Source organism: Hemitrygon akajei, unplaced genomic scaffold (assembly GCF_048418815.1).
Source record: "Hemitrygon akajei unplaced genomic scaffold, sHemAka1.3 Scf000120, whole genome shotgun sequence".
NCBI classification, from domain to species: Eukaryota; Metazoa; Chordata; class Chondrichthyes; order Myliobatiformes; family Dasyatidae; genus Hemitrygon; species Hemitrygon akajei.
The window spans coordinates 398,224-417,594 of NW_027332006.1; the positions used below are offsets into that span (position 1 = coordinate 398,224).

Sequence of the window (19,371 nt, forward strand, 5' to 3'; positions counted from 1 at the left end):
GACAGGCCCTGATGTGTAAGATATCTCCAACTTTCATTTATAAAATTCAGAGCCGGTTTGTAAGAGCATTTCCAGGAATTCAGAGATTGTGTGATAACCGAACATTTCAGGTCTTGGAAGGGCAGCTATCAACTCCCTTCTGATTTTCTCAGTTGCGGCAGAAAGGAGATGAGGGGAGTTTCCAAGATCTGTTTTCTGTAGCCGAGCTGAGAACATTACCAGCATTGAGAATGGTTGAGGATCAGAAGACAGCTCACTCTGGATAAATTTGCAGTCTGCCTTGGTGTTTTAATATCCGAATCCATATTTGGGCTGTGGACAAATGATGAATGTGAGTTCTCAATATTTCTCTATTGAGATTATCTGCTATCTGGATTTAAAATTCCCAGGATCTCTGATGGGAAAACCGGTATAACCAATGACCAGATGTTTCAATCCCTAGTAGGTACTGTGATTGTGCTCAACTCTCCAATTTTAGGTGGAATAAAACAGAGATTACAGCCTGGACACAGGTCTTTTGGCCCAACTAATTCCTGCTGATCTGAATGTCTTTTGTGCTTGCCCCATTTTCCCACAGCTTTTCCCAAATTTCCCTTATAGACTCATTCTATTCTTTTCCCTGACCACATCCTCTCAACATTGTAATTATATTTGTGTTTGCAGCCTCCTCTGGCTGCATGTAATTTATACCTATCACCTGCCACGTGAACAAATGCCACTTTAGTCCATTTTAAATCTCTTCACTCAAGTCTTAGACTCCCCTACCCTGGGAAAAGACTGACCATCTACTCTATCTACGCCGCTGATTATTTTTATGTACATGTGTAAGGTCACCGTTCAAGCTCCAATTATCCAGGGCAAACGATCCCAGACGAACCATATAACAGAAAACCCAACATCCTAGTCCAGCGACATACTGGTCATTCTCCACTAAACTCTTTCCAGCTTAATGATGTCCATTCTTTGGAACCAGAGCTCCAGAGCAGATAGTGGAGTGGGGGTGAAAATAAATGATGTTAGAAGTTCATGCAAAGTCAGAAAGAGTCTTTTGTGGTGGTAATAATCTTCTGAGGTGTGTCTATTTCAATGCAAGGAGTATTGTGAGGAAGGCTGATGAGCTGAGTGTGGATTGACACATGGAATTACGACATTATAGCCATTAGTGAAACTTGGCTACAGGAGGAGCAGGACTGCCAGCTTAATGTTCCAGGGTTCCGATATTTCAAACGTGGTAGGGGCAGAGGAATGAAGGGTGGGGAGGTAGCATTGCTAGTCAGGGAAAATGTTACAGCAGTGCTCAGGCAGGACAGACTAGAGGGCTTGTCTACCTAGGCCATATGGGTGGAGCTGAGAAACAGGAAAGGTATGATCACTGTTACTGATTCAGCAACAATAAATATATAAGGGAGGCAGGGATTTTTTTTATACAATAAATAAAACATTTATTAAACACTGAAAAACAAACACCCAAAAAGTAAACAAATGACTAACGCAACCAGAAATCAGCTGCTGTGCAGGAACTTAAACAGTTCTTAAAGGAATAAAGCGAAAACAGTTCTTAAAGCGATGTTGCAAAACTAGTTCTTCAAAGTAGTACTGCGAAAGTTCAAAATGCTGACAGTCCATTAAAGGAGAGTTTTTTTAGACGATTTAAATTCTCTTTCACGTCATGTTGTTGCGGTTCCCAGTCGAACTATACTTTTCCAGGAGAATTTATGAAGATGAAAATGAAACGGCTTAAAGGCACTGACCTTTCCTCGATGAAAGTGTCCATCCAACCCTTTCTGCTCTTATTGCAGGGGTGAACACGGCGACAGCCAACAAATTCATTCCGAATGAGGATCAAACACGGTTGAACCTGTTTCACCGTCAAAATCAACTTTCCTCGATCTTTTAGCTCCCGAACACCAATCTTCACTCTCCACTGATTTTTAACTGGCAGTATTGTAATGAAACTCCCGGCAATGACCTTTTAAACTTTAGGCAGAAAACAAAACTCCCACCTTTCAACGAAACTGCGTCATAACATTGGACCACGCAGTAGCATGGAGTCAAAATGGCAAATCCAGCCACGAATGGCCTCTCCTCACAGGGAGGGGTCCTCCTTTTATACCCTGTTGAAAAAAATCTGTCACATGACCTCTACTGGCAGGAAAAGGACATCACTCCACCATCACAAGACCATTGCCTTAGGTCCAGTATAGCTTCAACACCATTGTCACGTGACAAGTACAAGATACCCATGGGTACGTAACATACTCAATACTTTGATTTATAAAGGCCAATGTACCAAAAGCTCTCTTTACGACCCTATCTACATGTGACACCACTTTTAGGGAATTATGCATCTATATTCCCAGATCCCACTGTTCTACTGCACCCCCCAGGGTGCTACCTTGTAGGTTCCACCTTGGTTTGTCCCTCCAAAATGCAATACCTCACACTTGCCTGCATTAAACTCCATCTGCCAATTTTCAGCCCATTTTTCCAGCTGATTCAAATCCCCCTGCAAGCTTTGAAAACCTTCCTCACTGTCCACTACACCTCAAATCTTTGTATCATCTTCAGATTTGCTGATCCAATTTACCACATTATCATCTAGATCATTGATATAGATGACAAATAGCAATGGACCCAGCACTGGTCACTGTGGCACACCACTAGTCACAGGCCTCCACTCAGAGTAGCAATCCTCCACTACCACTCTCTGGCTTCTCCCATTGAACCAATGTCTAACCCAATTTACTACCTCACCATATATACCTAGCGGCTGAATCTTCCTAACTAACCTCCCATGCGGGACATTGTCAAAGGCCTTACTGAAGTCCATGTAGACAACATCCACTGCCTTCCGTTCATCCACTTTCCTTGTAACCTTCTCGAAAAACTCTAATAGATTGGTTAAACATGACCTACGATGCACAATGCCATTTATGACTCTCCCTTATAAGTCCCTGACCATCCAAATTCTTGTAGATCCTATCTCTTAGTACTCCTTCCAATAATTTAGCTACTACTGACGTTAAATTTCCCGGCCTATAATTTCCTGGATTACTCAGATCAACAATCCCGCACCTAATTAATTGATATGTAGTAAATATACTACTATATATACTAAATATACTACTACATATACTACTATATTTAAATAGGTTTAAATATACTCGTAAAAATGATCATTGGGCTCTCTTCCAGGAAAGATTGGGCTGTAGAGAAGAAAAGGTGTATATCTGAACTGAACAGGGACTGATAAGCTACGGGTGGTGTTAGTAGTCTGCGTGGTTGTGCAGACAGATGTTGTTAAACCTACATATAAAGTTGAAATCAGACAAGTTTATTCCAGACAGGTAGGGATTAGACTATGAGGAGAAATTGTACTGCCTGGGACTGTATTTGCTGTAATTTAGAAGAATGAGTGAAGATCTTATAGAGACATAAAATTATGAAAGGGATAGCTAAGATAGAGGCAGTAAATTTGTTCCACTGGTAGTTGAGATTATAACTCGGGGGCATAGCCTTCAAAATCCAATGGAGTTTATTTAGGATGGAGATGCGGAGGAACTGTTATTCCCAGAGTGGTGAATCTGTGGAGATTTCTGCCCAATGAAGCAATGGAAGCTACCTCAGTAAATATTCTTAAGACAAAGTTGGATAGATTTTTGCAAAGTAGGGGAAATAGGTTTATCGGGAAAGTCGGGTAAATGGAGATGAGTCCATGATCACTATGAATTATTGAATGGTGGAGCCGGCTCGGTGGACTAGATGGTCTACACCTGCTCCTATTTCTTATATCAGGAAGTAACAGGTTGAACATGGTGTGACTAATGTTTGGAGATGCGTATATTTCAATTGAAGGACTACGGTAGGACAGCCGGATAAGCTGAGGGAATAGATCAGTGCGCGGAATTCTAACATACGAGCCATCAGTGTGACTTGGTTGTAGGAATGACAGGACTGACAGTTGAATGTTCCGATGTTCCGTTGTTCTATACGTGAAAGCGTGGAAGGGATGAAAGGGGGAAATTTGGCACTGCTAGCCGGGAAATGTAGCACGACACTACTCAGCGATGACAAACTGAAGAATTCATCTAGTGAGGCTTTATAGGGAGAACTGAGGAAAAAGAAATGTATAACCATGCCAAATTGATTATTTTATAGACCAATAAACAGTCTGCGTGGTATAGAAAGATTTGTATACTGTTGCAAGAAACATAAGTTTGTGATAGTAGGTGATTTAAACCTTCACATTTTGGCGGGGTCTCCCATACAGTAAATGGCTGGGTAGGACGGAGTTAGTCAAATGTGTTCAGGAGATTTTCCTTCATCAGCACACAGAAGTGCTAACTGGAGAGAGAGTGGTACAGGAGCTCCTGTGAGGGAAATGAGACAGTGCAGGTGACAGAAGTGTTGTGGAGGGGAACACTTTCCATCCAGTGATTGCAAAGTGATTACAGTCACGGTAATTATGGAAAAGGATAGACCTGGTCCTTGGGGTGAGAATTCAAAATCGGAGAGAAGTCATCTTTGATGGTATCAGAAATATCTGGCAAGTGGGCATTGGAGTGTTTGTTTGATCAAAAGGTTGTTCTTGGTCAGTGGGAGCCCATCAAAAGTGTAATCTGAGAGCACAGAATCTGCATGGTCCTGTCAGAATAAAAGGCAAGGAAACTATGTTTAGAGATCCTTGGTTTTCGAGAGAAATTTTGGCCCTGTTTCTGACACAGGAGGGGTTCATTACAACTAATGGCAGGTTTGAACATATGAAATACTTACAGACTATTAGAGATGCAATTGAACATTAAAGACATTAACTAGGATGGATAAAATAAGTCATGAGTTTGCTCTAGAACACAGGGTGAAGCGGCATCATTAGAGTTTCTAGAGATGTACTACGAGCAGAAGGAGAGGAAGAAAAAAATGACCCTCTGGAAGGTCAGACTGGTACTTCACGAGTGGAGCCAAACGAGGTGGAAGAGATCTTATAAAGATGTTTTCCCTCTGTAGTTACTCGGGAGATGTACACAGAGTCCGTACAAGTGAGGCAAAGCAGCAGTGAGGTCACAGACACTATACAGATTAGAGAAGAGGAGGTGTTGCTGTCCTGAGGAGAACTGGGGTGAATATAACCCCTGGGCTGACGAGCTGTACCCTCGGGACCGATGGGAGTTTAGTGCAGACATTCCTGTGGCCTAGCTAATATTTAACTGCTTCCAAGTGCAGGTTTCCCCCATGAGAGGTAATTAGAGAAATCCTGGTGAACATAAAACAAGGGATGGTTTATCTCTGGAAATTTTCATTTTGCTCACCGAATAGCTCTGCGCCAAACAGACGAAACCAGTTGTAGATTCTCGACCCTGGTCGATACAGAGATTTAACTAATCAGTGGCAGACTGTAAATTCAATATAAACTGTTGAATCCAATTGTCATCACTTGAACAGGAACAGTTTCTCATCCAAGTTGCTGATCTGAAAGTGATGAGTAGGGATGATAGATACCCAGATCTCTCTGAATGCCCATTGAAACGACATCATCTCGTTTAATTTGTGTTTCTTCTGGATCTGTTTCAAGATGGTGCCGTGTTGCGAGCTCAGTTCCACTTTATAATGCAAATTTCTGCGATTTCCTTCATTTTTTTTGTTCAAGTAGCTGATAGTCACATGCGATATGATAGCTAAGTTATATGGCTGTCCTGTTGTTCAAACCATTTATTATAAATTACTGTAAGTTGCATATTTAGACAGAGACATTGCACATTTAAATGGAGACGTAACGTAAAGATTTTTACTCATTTATATGAGGAATGTAAGTAATAAATTCAATTCAATTCAATTCAAATCCTTTTAGCGCAGCTCTCCCTAGAGATTTCCTCAGACGTGTCTGTATTTGATGAATGGAGACCACCCAGTTCCCCAGGATGTTACAATGCGCTGCTTCCTGTAATGGTGTAAGTCCTGACACAGACCTATCCATCACCCCACCCGAGACCACATCTGTTAGAAAGAAATACGCGCTGGTGAAGGCAACTAATTGGAAATTGGTCCACATTTGATATGTACAAACCTTCCATATTTGTGAGATGCCTGTTCCATTCTTGTTTAGAAATTATAACAGGTATTTGCACACTTTTGCTTCTTTGAGAGGGTGGTGCACAACATTACTATCGGACAGCAGGCCGCTATTCGAACTGCACAATGCGATCTCCTATTAGGGTCTAAAGAGCGTGACATTCCTGTCGCTGTCGGTTAGCTTTTGTATTAAATTAATACTCTTTAATGTCCCATTTTAAATTATCGAGTATCCTGTCCTTGACACACAGGGTGAATTCAGGTTTAGTTATTTTTATTCCCCTGCATTTTCTCTGCCTCTCAGCTACATTTTCCGGCTGAAGTTTGTTCCGCCTGCATCTGCATAGAACATAGCAGAGTACAGACCATTTGGGCCACTATATTGTGCCAAACCCATACCCTATTGTCAATCCAACCCATCTATCCCACATAGCCCACTGATTTTCCTTTACACGTATGCAGTTTAAGACATTTACTAATGTCTCTGATGTACGTATCTATCCCTAACCTCACCCCCTTCTGGTGCTTCCTTTGTCCTTATCTCACTGTGTGCAGAGAAAAAGATGTGCCTTTGACATCACGCATATTCTTCCTCCCAGTCACCCTGAATGTGAACCCTCTCACAATAGGTTTGTCGATCTTTTGGGAAAGAAGGACGCTCGTTGCCCACATTCTGTGCCTCTCATTATTGATTGCACCTCCGTCAAATCTCACTTATGCCCATTCGTTCGAAAACCAAAAGCTGACGCTCGCTCGAAACGTCTTTCCAAGGTATTTTCTCTGCACGTTGTAACATCGTGAGAAATTTCTTCTGCTCTCTTTCTAAAGCTTCTTTATCCTTCCTATCATGGGCCGAGCAGAACTCCACATATCGTTTAATCAGTGTTTTATAGAGGTGCAACATTACCTCGCGGCTCCTAAACTAATTCCCCCATATAACGAAGGCCAACACAGCACACACATTCCTAACTACTATTAGCTTGCGAGACAACATTGAGGAACATGACTTCACGTGGCTTCACGTGACTGTGAATCGCGTTCAGTGGTGTTAAGCGGGTGTTACATCTTGCCCACCGGTGACCTTCAGACTAGAGGAAGAAGGAATACCTTACACCTCCTTTGGTACTGTCGTCACGATACCCATTAAGGTGATATTTTGCCCAAAATGCAGTAAGTAACTGTTCTGAGCTTAGTTTACAATTACGGTGCTAAAATCTATAATTCGTCGAGTGTCCTTGACGTGGTTTCTGACTCTGGTGATTTCAGAATGACACATTATCTCCTTAAGGTAGAAAGTGGTGATCCGGGCTGATATTCCACAAATGATGTTCAGACTCTATCCCTGGGTGTCAGTCCCGCTGAACACCCATTTCTACTCCCCTCTTATACATGAACCCGGTATTCTGGAAACTCAATGGGATCATAACCTCAAATTCTGACGTCTGTCTTAGGGATGTATCTTATGTTGTAATCTCTGCACATAATGTAGATCTGAGATGCTGGTACTAGCTGGTCAATTTACATTCTGAGGCGGGGTTCTCCTTCACGTGTTGTGGGTCTGTGCACGCACCTTGTACGCGCGGTGGGCAGACCAGGGATTTGTATAATGAATGCAGAGACTCTGAGATATGGAGTCACCCGGACTTACGGTGTGACTTCTTAACCACCGGGACTATTGCAAAATCAATGCACACGTGCCTCCAAATCACTTTAATAGCCTGAAGAAGCGTATGGTCACACCGTCGGGCAGTGTGATTTGTGTTTATTATTGTGAACTCGGAAACGGAGCAGCTCCATTGCCATTCGAGTTGACCTCCCACAGTAGAGCTACCACCCCTGGGTTGTGGGGACGCATGCATCCGTGGGATGGTGCGGTGAAGAGGGTAGGTATGGAACACAGCCCGTTTTCGGGTGAAAAGAATCGGACGTGAAGTGTGATAAGTTTTCAATGGCCTGGGAGTAAGTACTCTGTTGTCCCTTTGTAACATACGGAGTCTGAAGGCAGGGACTGTCTTCAATTCAAACATCAGCCGTATAGCCAAAGGTTTGCTCGAAGTTTGTGGTCCAGCACATGGTCAAGACTGGAGCATACAGGGAAGTGATGGGGATGGCCAAAACTGAAGAGGGATGGGACGGGGCGGAATGGAATGTGATAGGATAGTGGACATGACAGGCAGTGATGTGATTAATGCGGGAGGAAAGCCAGTTAGGATGGGAGGTGGGCTCCATGAGGTCCCAGAATTCAGGTCACTAACAGAGTCTGTTGGGATTTCAATTGTCTGCAAAGGAACAAAAAGCTTCTGAATTAGACTAAATGAAATATTCTGGATCCAGATTTGTAACCTGTGACTGGCCTTTCAATGAGCTTGTGCGGGCCGCGGACTGGGATGAGCAGAGACATTGGCAGGTTGCAAAAGTTGCAGATGAACCTCACTCTCAAGAACAACCTGAACCAGGCCGGGAACTGGTCAGCGAGTGGGGGATGATGGGAAATACAGAGAGGAACTGCAGAGGTTGTGCTGAACTTTTTATGATTGAAAACATTTTCTGGGTGGATTCCTTTGTATACTTCTCAAGGTATTTCATGATATCCCATTACAACCGCCGGAGAGATGTTCTTTGTTCAATGAATTCCAAGCTGTGAACTTGATCTCCACTTTACTCTGTGAGCTCCACCCCGATGCTGCCTGGAGGTGGAATGAATTCAGCTTAATCCTTTCCTGGAACAAAAGGACCATATTCCACTGAACTTGGACCAATTCCTTCAATTGCTTTCTAAAAATAGCTTCTCTCAACAAATCTAGTGGCAGAGAACTTGAGTCAAATATGAGTACTCTTTGTGAAAGGCGAAAGTAAGGAGGTAGGAGACTGTGGATTTTCGGCGGATAGGTCACCTCGGCACTGACCCTGTGCCAATTTAACCCGATCCATGTCAGATGTTCTCCATTTCTCCATCTGAATCCGGTCTCCGCCCGACACTGAACCCGAATCGCTCGGTCTCTGCCCGACCATATGCGGCTCTACTTGTTACTCTCCCGCTGTCACACACACTCTCCCTTTCTTTTTTCACTCTCTCTGTCTCTGTCTCAATTGCCCATTCTTTCTCCGTCTCTGTTTTTCCTTGGCGTTCCCTCTTTTACCACCACCTCTTTCTCTCTTTCTCTCTCTTTCAATTCTTAATACATTTATCACTCTCTCTTTCTATCATTCACCGTGCAACTATCTCAATTATCTCTATTATTTCTCATCCACCCATACCCTTCCAGCTCTCCCTCCCGCCCTCCTTCCATCTCTCTGGGAGAGGTTAGTCCATTGCTGGTTAGTGACCGGCCTGGTGCCACCTCTGCCCGGGACAGTCTGCCCTTTGATCATTTCGGGCAATGGTTAAAAATGTCACTATGCCGTGCACCCAGACTATCAACATCCCGTTCGCTAATCTGGACTAAACGCGATAAAGAAAGAATTCCTCTGGAGGAAGTTTCACGGTCGGTTATAATAAGCACATGCATTTGTAAAGATGGGCGATCAGAAAGCCTCTGAGCGGCTTTGTGCTGGGAAATGCTATCCCCAGTGGGATGAGCTGCCAGAGGAAGAAATGGAGGCAAATACATCCAAAATATTTAAACGTTTATTCGACATGCGCAGTAAATATTTCTAGGGATATGGCCCAATCAGTGGTTTTACGGATGAATTCAGGTGGTCTCATGCTCGTCAGGGCACGTTTGGGAAGGGCCGGATTCTGTGCTCTGGGTCTGTCGAATAACTACCAATATGATTCGGTTCTCGTGCCTCGAGCGGTAGACAGATAGAGAGAAAGATGGACAAACACGCAAACAAAATTCAAAAAACAAGCAAACAAACAAATCAATAAATAGATGGACCGACCGATAGATAAATAAGTAAATAAATAAATAGATAAATTAAAATCCGTCGAAATTTCTGTTACTGTGAATAGCTAAGCGAGTAAAAGATGACCTGATTTCCAAAAGGCATAAAGTTAAAGACTTTTTAAGAATTAACTTTTAAGAATTTTTAATTAAGAAATTAAAGACACTTTCTTTAATATTTTAAGCAAGATTACCTTTCTTTGTATTTCCATCTTTTACGGTTTCAAAATAACAAAAAAGGAAAAGGGCCCGAAGCAAAGATTTGGGCACCCTGCATGGTCAGTACTTAGTAACACCCTTTTTGGCAAGAAACACAGCTTGTAAACGCTTTTTGTAGCCAGCTAATAGTCTTTCAATACTTCTGTGGGTATTTTTGCCCATGCTTCCTTGCAAAAGGCTTCTAGTTTTGTGAGATGTTTGGCTACCTTGCATGCACTGCTGGGAACGTAGAAGATTTGGGGGAGATTTGACAGAGGTCTGCAAAACCATGAGGTGTACAGGTAGGGTAGATAGGTAGAGGGACGGGGAGAGTGAGCGTTAGCTCAGGGGATAGAGCGGAGTGAGGCTTCCACTTTTAATCAGCATACCACTACACCCCCCACAGACACTCGTGCTCATTTTCAATCAGTGCGTCAATCCCTTTTTGACTGCCTATTTAACGTATGTGGTATTTTCAATGACAACGCAGTCCCTTCCTCTGGCCATTTGGAAATAATAACTTTTAAGAGAAAAACACTCCACAGTTATTTCCGACGGGGTGCGGATCAACAACCATTGCTTGTGAAATGAAACCGACTGTTAGCCGTGGATGGGGGGGGGGGGGGTGGTTTCTTGTGACAACAGTGTATAGAAAATAGTATACTTTCTAATAGTAAATACTATTTAATAGTAAATAGTAAAAGAAGTATATTTTTTTCGACTATATATATATATATATATATATAGTCGAATGTGTTTGGTTTAATTTCAGCAGAAATGCGGCTCCCTGTACCTGAACAGGTGAGGGAGGTTTGAGCTGAAACTCTATCCATGTCAGGCAGACTTTCTTACACAGAGGGCGGAGTTCAGACCTTCCCAGAACCCGGGCTGGATCAAATCCGCAGCCTGGGACACGCTGTGTTAAACAGAGAAACTCCGCCCCACTGGTTGTGATGAAAGAAAAAGGAGAGATCCACACGGAAATCCGGACAGAAAGGTTAATGCAGCCTGTTTGTTTCCCTCTTTAGGGTTGCTACATTGATCCCACTTCCACCTCCTCCCGCTATCAGACCCGTCCTGAGCCGGTGAGAGTTAGCGTGACCCGGACTGCGGCAGTCCCGCTCTACCCCGGCTCACCCGGCCCTGTCCATCTGTAATGAGCGACGGACACATCACAGCCGAGTGGCCTCGGGAGCAGCAGCTCAGACTCAACTCTCCGTACAGGGTGAGCACACCGATGCAGGACCATTGTCGGTCACCGGGATGTCAGACTGTGATTTCCCGGGACCACACTGAACGCCGTCCGGTTACAACATCAGAGGTAAGTGTTGTCTATGATTCCGCACAACGGTTCAGCGTTTAAAGCGAGACTATGTTTTAGTCGAGATTGAGAGTGAGTTTTGTGGGAGAAGGGAGTCCTGACATGTTCATGTAAACGAGTCAATTACTATCCAAATGGATTAAGAGAACCAAGAGTGGTTACTACTGAGTGCAAGCAGAAGAAATCTCTCACCCCGGTAGTGACATATGAAATAGCCCACGGGGCAGTGACCCGTCACTGATCTCTCTCAAACAAGAGAAAACTGCAAATGTTGGAAATCCCAGCAACACACAAAATGTTGGAGGAACTCTACTGGCCAGGCAGCAGCCTTGGAAAAAAAAGTACGGTTACCTTGGAGGTCACAGGTAATGTTCTTTACATTGTGCCATTGGTTCTACCGCTGTTCCCTGTAGCAGAAAGCGTTAAACTTCCATCACATTTGAACGACAGTGTTTTGACGAACCGGTTTGGATTTGATTTCAGTGGAATGGCCGCTCCCTGTTCTGAGGAATGTGCTCTTTAAACACAGACCCTGAGCTCCGAGCCTCACAGAACAACAAACCGCACCTTCCAAATCAGTCAATCATCTACCCTCTTCCCCTTTCCATTCCAGTCCTGAGGAAGGGACTGGGTCCGGAATGCCGACTGTTTACAGCCATCCATAGATGCTGCCTGACCTGCTGAGTTCCCCCAGCACTGTGTGTGTTGCCATGGTTACGAGAGATACGTGTGGGGCAGTAGGCGGGGTTATTTGTAAGAAACCATGCACAGTATTCACACTCTCAGGAAATCTTGGGGAATTGAGTTGCGAATAATTCAGCTTCTGGTATTTATTTTGGATCTTTATTTCCAACCAACCAGGTGCCTCTGCATTGATTCAGCGATCAAGGACATCAATGTTTTTTTTGTTTGTTTTTTCGAGCCACTTCTGGCGTCTGTGCTTTTTTGTGTTCCTACTGTTAGAATTTTTTGAGAATGTGATTAAATACATTGATGAAGGAAGAGCAGTAGATGTAGTGTAAATAGATTTCTGCAAGGCATTTGATAAGGTCTGCCATGCAAGGCTTATTGAGAACGTAAGGAGGCATGGGATCCAAGGTGACATTGCTTTGTGGACCCAGAACTGGCTTGCCCACAGAAGGCAAAGCGTGGTTGTAGATGGGTCATATTCTACATGGAGGCTGGTGACCAGTGGTATGCCTCAGGGATCTGTTCTGGGACCCTTGCTCTTGTGATTTTTATAAATGACCTGGATGACGAAGTGGAAGGATGGGTTAGTAAGTTTGCTGATGACACAACGATTGGGGTGTTGTGGATAGTGTGGAGGGCTGTGAGAGTTTACAGCGGGACATTGATAGGATGCAGAACAGGGCTGAGAAGTGGCAGATAGAGTTCAAGACGATTAAGTGTGAGGTGGTTCATTTTGTTAGGTCAAATATGATGACAGACTGCAGTATTAATGGTAAGACTCTTGGCAGTGTGGAGGATCAGAAGGATCTTGGTGTCCGAGTCCATAGGACACTCAAAACAGCTGCTCAGGTTGACTTCGTGGTTAAGAAGGCGTACAGTGCATTGACCTTCATCAATCGTGGAATTGAATTTAGGAGCCAAGAGGTAATGTTACAGTTATATAGGACCCTGTTCAGAACCCGCTTGGAGTACTGTGCTCTGTACCTCACTACAGGAAGGATGTGGAACCCATAGAAAGGATGCAAAGCAGAGTTCCAAGGATGTTGCCTGGATTGGGGAGCATGCCTCATGAAAACAGGTTGAGTGAACTTGGCCTTTTCTCCTTGGAGCGACGGAGGATGAGAGTTGACCTGATAGAGATGTATACGATGGCGAGAGGCATTGATCGTGCGGGTAGTCAGAGGCTGTTTCCCAGGGCTGAAACGGCTGCCACAAGAGGGCACATGTTTAAGCTGCTTGGGAGTCAGTAAGAAGAGATGTCAGGGGTAAGCTTTTTACGCAGAGAGTGGTAAGTGGTGGAATTGGCTGCCAGTAACGATGGTGGAGGTGATACGATAGGCTATTTTAAGAGACTTTTGGATAGGTACATGGAGCTCAGAAAAATTGAGAGCTATGGGTAACCCTAGTAATTTCTAAGATAGGTTTACATTCGGCACAACGTTGTTTACCGAAGGGCCTGTATTGTGCTGCAGGTTTTCTATGTTCCATGCTTTTCTATGTTAACTGCACGATTGACATTTTCCACAGGTTAAATAAAGATTAGTAACAGGTCTAGAACAATGGCCACCTGTTTCAAAGCAAGGGTGCGACATCCGCCCAGCAAACACCTGTTCCGTTTTCAGAATTTCTAATTTCAGACGGATACATCTATTGTTCCTGTGTTGACTGAGGGTGTTCTGAACTCTTCTCCTCAATGGCCAGTGGAAGCAAAGCCTTTCATTCCATTGAAGGCTAAGATTCTTGATAAACAATGGGTTACAGGGACGGACATGATGGAATACAGAATGAAATTTCAGATCAGATCAGCCATGATTTCATTACCTGCAGCATCAGTTTTGAGGGATGTGTGCTCCAGTTATGTGTGTTTGTAGGTTGACTGGAAAAGCACTAACAATTTAATTAATGTAAACTTGTATAATCAGTGCATTCGAAGGGAGATGTAATTTTAAGTATATGGTTGAATTGAAAACAAGCATTAAATTGATGAACCGTTTACATCCAACGTTGTGCTTTAAGTATGTGCCCCAGCTACGTCAGGGGATGGAATTTATGAGTAACTCGGTGAGCTGGACATCACGGTGTTGGACCGAGAAACAAGCTCCCGATTCCATGTTAATCCTGCTGCAGACTCCGTGTGTCTTTCCACGACCCCAACACAGACCCCTCAGCACCACTAGTGGTCAGGGGACCTCGGATGGCCACGAGTGGCCGGAGATCCCCGTGGAGCCACCATTTGTCGGCGGTCGGATGGACAATGGAGAGGGTTCAGCTGTCCGGCCCTTTCTCTGTGACACTCCCGATCTCCACATCAACTCCATCTATCTGACTCTGGGTGAATTTTAACAATTAACAAACATAATTCCTCTCAGCGATCAGCTGTCTGAGTGATCCCCTGGCTCTGAGAGGAAGGGGTATTTATGGTCCACACTGTCAGGATGTTGAGTTTACCAGGAGACAAAGACTGCAGGGATGAGAAGTTTTCTGTTGTCTAATACACTGTGTGTGAACCCAGCTGGCAATTCTGGTTTACATTTGTAAAACAGATGTTCTTTTTTTCAAAATACTGAACAGCAAAACTCTGCATTGATTAATCTACTCGAAACCAGATCAGCCTCGATAGTTCTCCCAAATCAGTCGGGACTTTGTGACCAAACTCGAGAAAAAAAGCACGCTGCCCACTCCAACAACGGCACAGCCGGATGAATCCCATCATTGATTTTGTTGTCGCTCTGAAACCAGAATAAACGGCCATTCCGGTGTTTTAAAATACAAGTGCTCTCCCACACCAGGACCTAACGATATGTGTGCGGTACTTTACGTCGCACACACAGAAACATAGAAAGCCTACAGCATATTACAGGCCCTTGGGCCCATAAAGCTGTACCGAACCTTAGAGCTACCTAGGTTTGCACATAGGCCTCTATTTTTCTGAGCTCCATGTACCTATCCAGGAGACTCTTTAACAACCCTATCGTATCAGCCTCCACCACCGTCGCCGGCAGTCCATTCCACGCAGTCACCACTCTCTACGTAAAAAACTTACCCCTGACATTTTCCCCGTACCAACTTCCAAGCACCTTAAAACTATGCACTCTCGTTGTAGCCATTTCAGCCCTTGGTAAAAAGCCTCTGACTATCAACAGGATCAATGTCTCTCATCATCTTATACACCTCTATCACTTAACTTCTCATCCTCTGTCGCTCCAAGGAGAAAAGGCTGATTTCACTCAACCGTGCTGCCAGGCTCGCATTGAAACGGGTTAATGGCTGAGGTACCAATCACGACATCCCCCCCTCCCCCCCCACCCCACCACCGGTGCTGTGAACAGAGTATTTACAAGCTACGTTATTCTCATTGATGCGAAGAGCTGTCAATTACTGGTTACACCCAATAGTGGAGGAGGGCCAGTGGAGAGGGTGGTACCACCATCTCCCGCTCGCGTTCCGAACTCTCTGTCAAAGCGGAACAAACCTCAAACTAAATGTCCCCCTTTTTTATTTATCTCCATTTCCCTCCGAGGGAAGTTGGGGGCTTTTGTGAACCATAATCTGCAGCCGGTGTCTGATTTATGGCTGAAAAGCAGGAGGAGACCGCTCGGTCCATCGGCTTGATGCCGGCTCCCCGGGGTGCCAGAGATCCCGCCTGAAGAAGTGGGGGGAATTTTATTGAAAGGATAAAGATGGTGTGAGAGGGGTCAGACAGGATGTTTGTCTCAGTGGGGACAGGAGGGGCTCATCTGTGGAAATGTTTGAGCCCAAGGTGGTGGTGAGCAGAGGGATTCACCATATTGGTGGACAAACACGGGCAGACTATTGACCTGTAAGTGGGGCTAATGGTCCGGGCAAAGTAAGGATATGAGTGGTGTTGGGGGGTGTGGCAAGGATGGACAGGTATGGGGTCTTGTTGAATGACAGGACTGGCTGGAGGGGCCGAGTGGCCTGCTCCTGTTCCTGTTGTCTGTGTGTTCAAAGAGAAGGAATAACCAGACTGCTCTTGGGCTTGCAGGAAGTCCCAGTCGGTGTTGTAGGGACAGCTGCTTACAGTCCAGTTGTTCCCAAACTGTGTCAACCATTTGACTGACGGACCAAATTCAATATTTCTAAATTTTCAATCGATACATACCATATATTTATAAATTGGTCACTTCACAAAACTCTATATATTGTTAACGACATAAAAACGATATTTTATATTGTGACTGACAGAGAATCATATAATTTCTGTTCCGTGTGTTATCTGAATGTACTTGCCTGTGATGCTGCCACAAGTCAGTGTTTCTCTGTACCTGTACCTTCCCGTACTTGTGCACTTGGCAATAAATTCAACAGGACCTGAGAAAACTCAGGGAGATTTGATTGTGATGATCATATTGACACCTCGGTAGGTGGAATGTAAAGAGACAGTACACTGTTAAATGTAAGACCCTTAACAGTGTCGATGAGCATAGGGATCTTGGAGTCCAAGTTCATTGCTCCCTGAAAGTAGCTACATGGCTGGTTAAGAAGGCAAATGGCATGTTTGCCTTTATAAGTCAAGATATTACATTCAAAATTCATAAAACTCGATCAGACCACATCTGGAGTGTTTCATACAGTTCTGGTCGCCCCCATTCTTGGAAGGATGTCGGGGCATTGGATGCACATTACAAAAAAAAGATATATCCTTGATGCTGCGCTTTTTTCAGGCCATGTGAAAATTTACGGCTCAGAGCAATGGTTGACCCACACAGCTGAAAAAATAGTAATTTGTGGGAACATCGGAGACCCAACCACGTTAGATTCTATCATATTAAACACGATTGAATGTGGTACATTGTCGTGCTTCCTGTTATAGACGAAATGTTAAACGTCAATAGAGTGGACAGAACTGTTTCACCGGCAGCCTCTCTGGTGTCCAGGAAATAGTAATGAGTAACGCAAGAAAAAATAATAATAATTTCGCCTTGTCCGAGGGAGCGTACTGTGAGGCAATGAGGCTCACGTGCTTAACAATACAGAACTAATGTTGAGCAGGGATTAACTAGAAGGTCCATTTTATATAAATTCAAGAGCTTTTCATTTTCGTGTCTCGAAAGATCACTATTAATGCCCCAATAATTACTTTTACTACCTTTTCAGAACACTGGGTGTCGTACCTTCTCCATTATAGGTATGAGCAAGGATGAGATCTGGGCCAAATTGCGCAATTAAGCGTTCAGCATATCACGCATCATCTTGGACAAACCCAGTTCTGATACTGGGTCTTCCACATTGTATTTTTACACAGATCCAATCTGATTTACCGAGTTTCCAGCACTTTATGAGAGGAGGGCAGGAATATGGTATTGGGGCAAAAAAAAATAATCAGCCATGATTGAATGATGGTGCAGACTCGATGGGGCGAATCACTTCATTCTGCTCCGATATCTTATCATGACAGAATGATGAGTCCTTCGTATCCCCTATCAGGATTTGTGACGTGTGAGGGACAATTACAGATTTGTTCACTGAGATCCTTTTATTTGTCTTCAGCGTTTAAATTTCAGTGAGATTTGCCTTTGGAACATTGAGCAGAAATGTTTTACTCTCCTTTGTATTGTTAATGTGCTTCATTATCTCTCTGGTTAAAGTTAGACCTGTGGTGAGAGATTTATTGGAAGAAAAGCCCACAACTGGAAGCAAACCACGACTGAAAACGAGGGAACAGTGACAAGTGAACCAGCCCAAGGACTGAGAGCACCAACTGGAGAGAAACCCTTCTGACTCAGAGTTTCTATTGATTCAGTCAGGAGAAAGGTTGGTGAGTCTCATTTACACGAACACTGGTCCTTTAGTCATTACATATCTGTACAAGGAAGGTAGGAAATTAGTTAAATGGACTGAATGTGCCCAGAAATACCAGATATGCCTCTGCCTGACCCAGCTCCAATCACTCCAGGTCTAGTAATGTGCTTTCAGAAGCCCAGCTCTTTAAAGTCACAAACATTCTCTCAGTGTTTGCTCATTTGAAGGTCCTGCATCATCTGAAGTAGTGTTTGGTCAGTTCTGATGTTTCCTTGTTATATTATAATCACCTGAAAATGCATTGACAATCTCCTCCCTTTATATGAAGCCCCAAACGTGTCGTGCTGTAGTGATTGTAGAAATGCGGAATTATCATGAACTGCAGCAACATGTCATTGATTCCTCTGGCTATTGCAATTTGCAATGATATACTAACCCTCGAATATATCGTCATGCAAGCCTCTGCTGAGAACAGACTTTTTATAAAGCAAAATGTCCCAACACTGCATTTTATTCAATCCTCACTAGCAAATGGCAAGCAACAGTTTACATTGACATACCTTGGCCTCATCAAGTACTTTTCTGCTAATTACATTGTCAGAACCTGTGAAGGTGACATTAAGCAGAGGTGGAAATTCAAAGTTATGTTCCCATGGATGTTGTACATAGGACTTCAGCAAAGCCTTTGACAATGTGTCACATGGCAGCTTGGTCTCGATGATCAGGTCTCATGCTGTCCGGAGAGAGCAAGTTGGATGTTTTCAAAATTAGCTTCAAGGTAGCAAGCAAAGAGTGCTGGTTGAAGGCTTCTCCTCGCAATGGAGGTGAGTAATCAGTGGTGTGCCATGAGGCTACAATTTGGGAACTTTGATATTCGTTATATTATTGCAATGATTTGGATGCGGTTGCACAAGGCTTACTTGACGGGTAAGATCGCAGAATGCACAGCATTAGTAGTTGCTGTTCACAGAGAAGATTATCGTAGCATCTAGGGGATCTAAATGGACAAGGGGTGGCAAAGAGATTGAAAAACCAACCCCAGCAGCAGCGGATTCATGCAGATGTTGGGGATTATGTGGAGGAAAGAGGAAGTGGATGAGGCAGGCGCATTCGCATAATTTAAAAAAAACAGTTGGGATGTGTAGATGGAGTGAAAAGGCCAGATGGGAAATGGGCCCATCACAGGAAATTGTGACCATCTCGGTTGGCACTGTAGTTGGCATTGTCTCGTTGAGTGGAACACACTGAATTTGGACTCTATTACTCTGTGACTCTGTCAGTAGATACCCCAGATATCATTGGACAGAGATACAGAGATGGTGCAGAAGTTGTTATTAAGCGGGAATGTTTGGTCCACAAGCCAACTGCTTCTCTGATGCAAGGGATGGAAATACTGTCATATTTGCAAAGTAATTGTAGTCTCTCTAACTCACTGTCTGCTTGTTG

General features: G+C 43.9%; 1 protein-coding gene across 4 annotated transcripts in view; it reads left to right on the plus strand.

Annotated features, from left to right (window-relative positions):
* LOC140723592 (NACHT, LRR and PYD domains-containing protein 3-like) overlaps positions 1 to 19,371 on the plus strand; it is a 54,100-nt gene that overhangs the window by 14,443 nt on the left and 20,286 nt on the right. For 2 of the 4 annotated variants that reach the window (XM_073038158.1, XM_073038157.1), the window contains exons 2-3: positions 11,180 to 11,472; positions 17,772 to 17,937. The gene's annotated coding sequence lies outside the window, so the exon portion shown is untranslated. Of the gene's footprint in view, positions 1 to 11,179; positions 11,473 to 17,771; positions 17,942 to 19,371 lie in introns of all 4 variants that reach the window. The other 2 variants (XM_073038159.1, XM_073038160.1) reach the window with 2 other exon arrangements.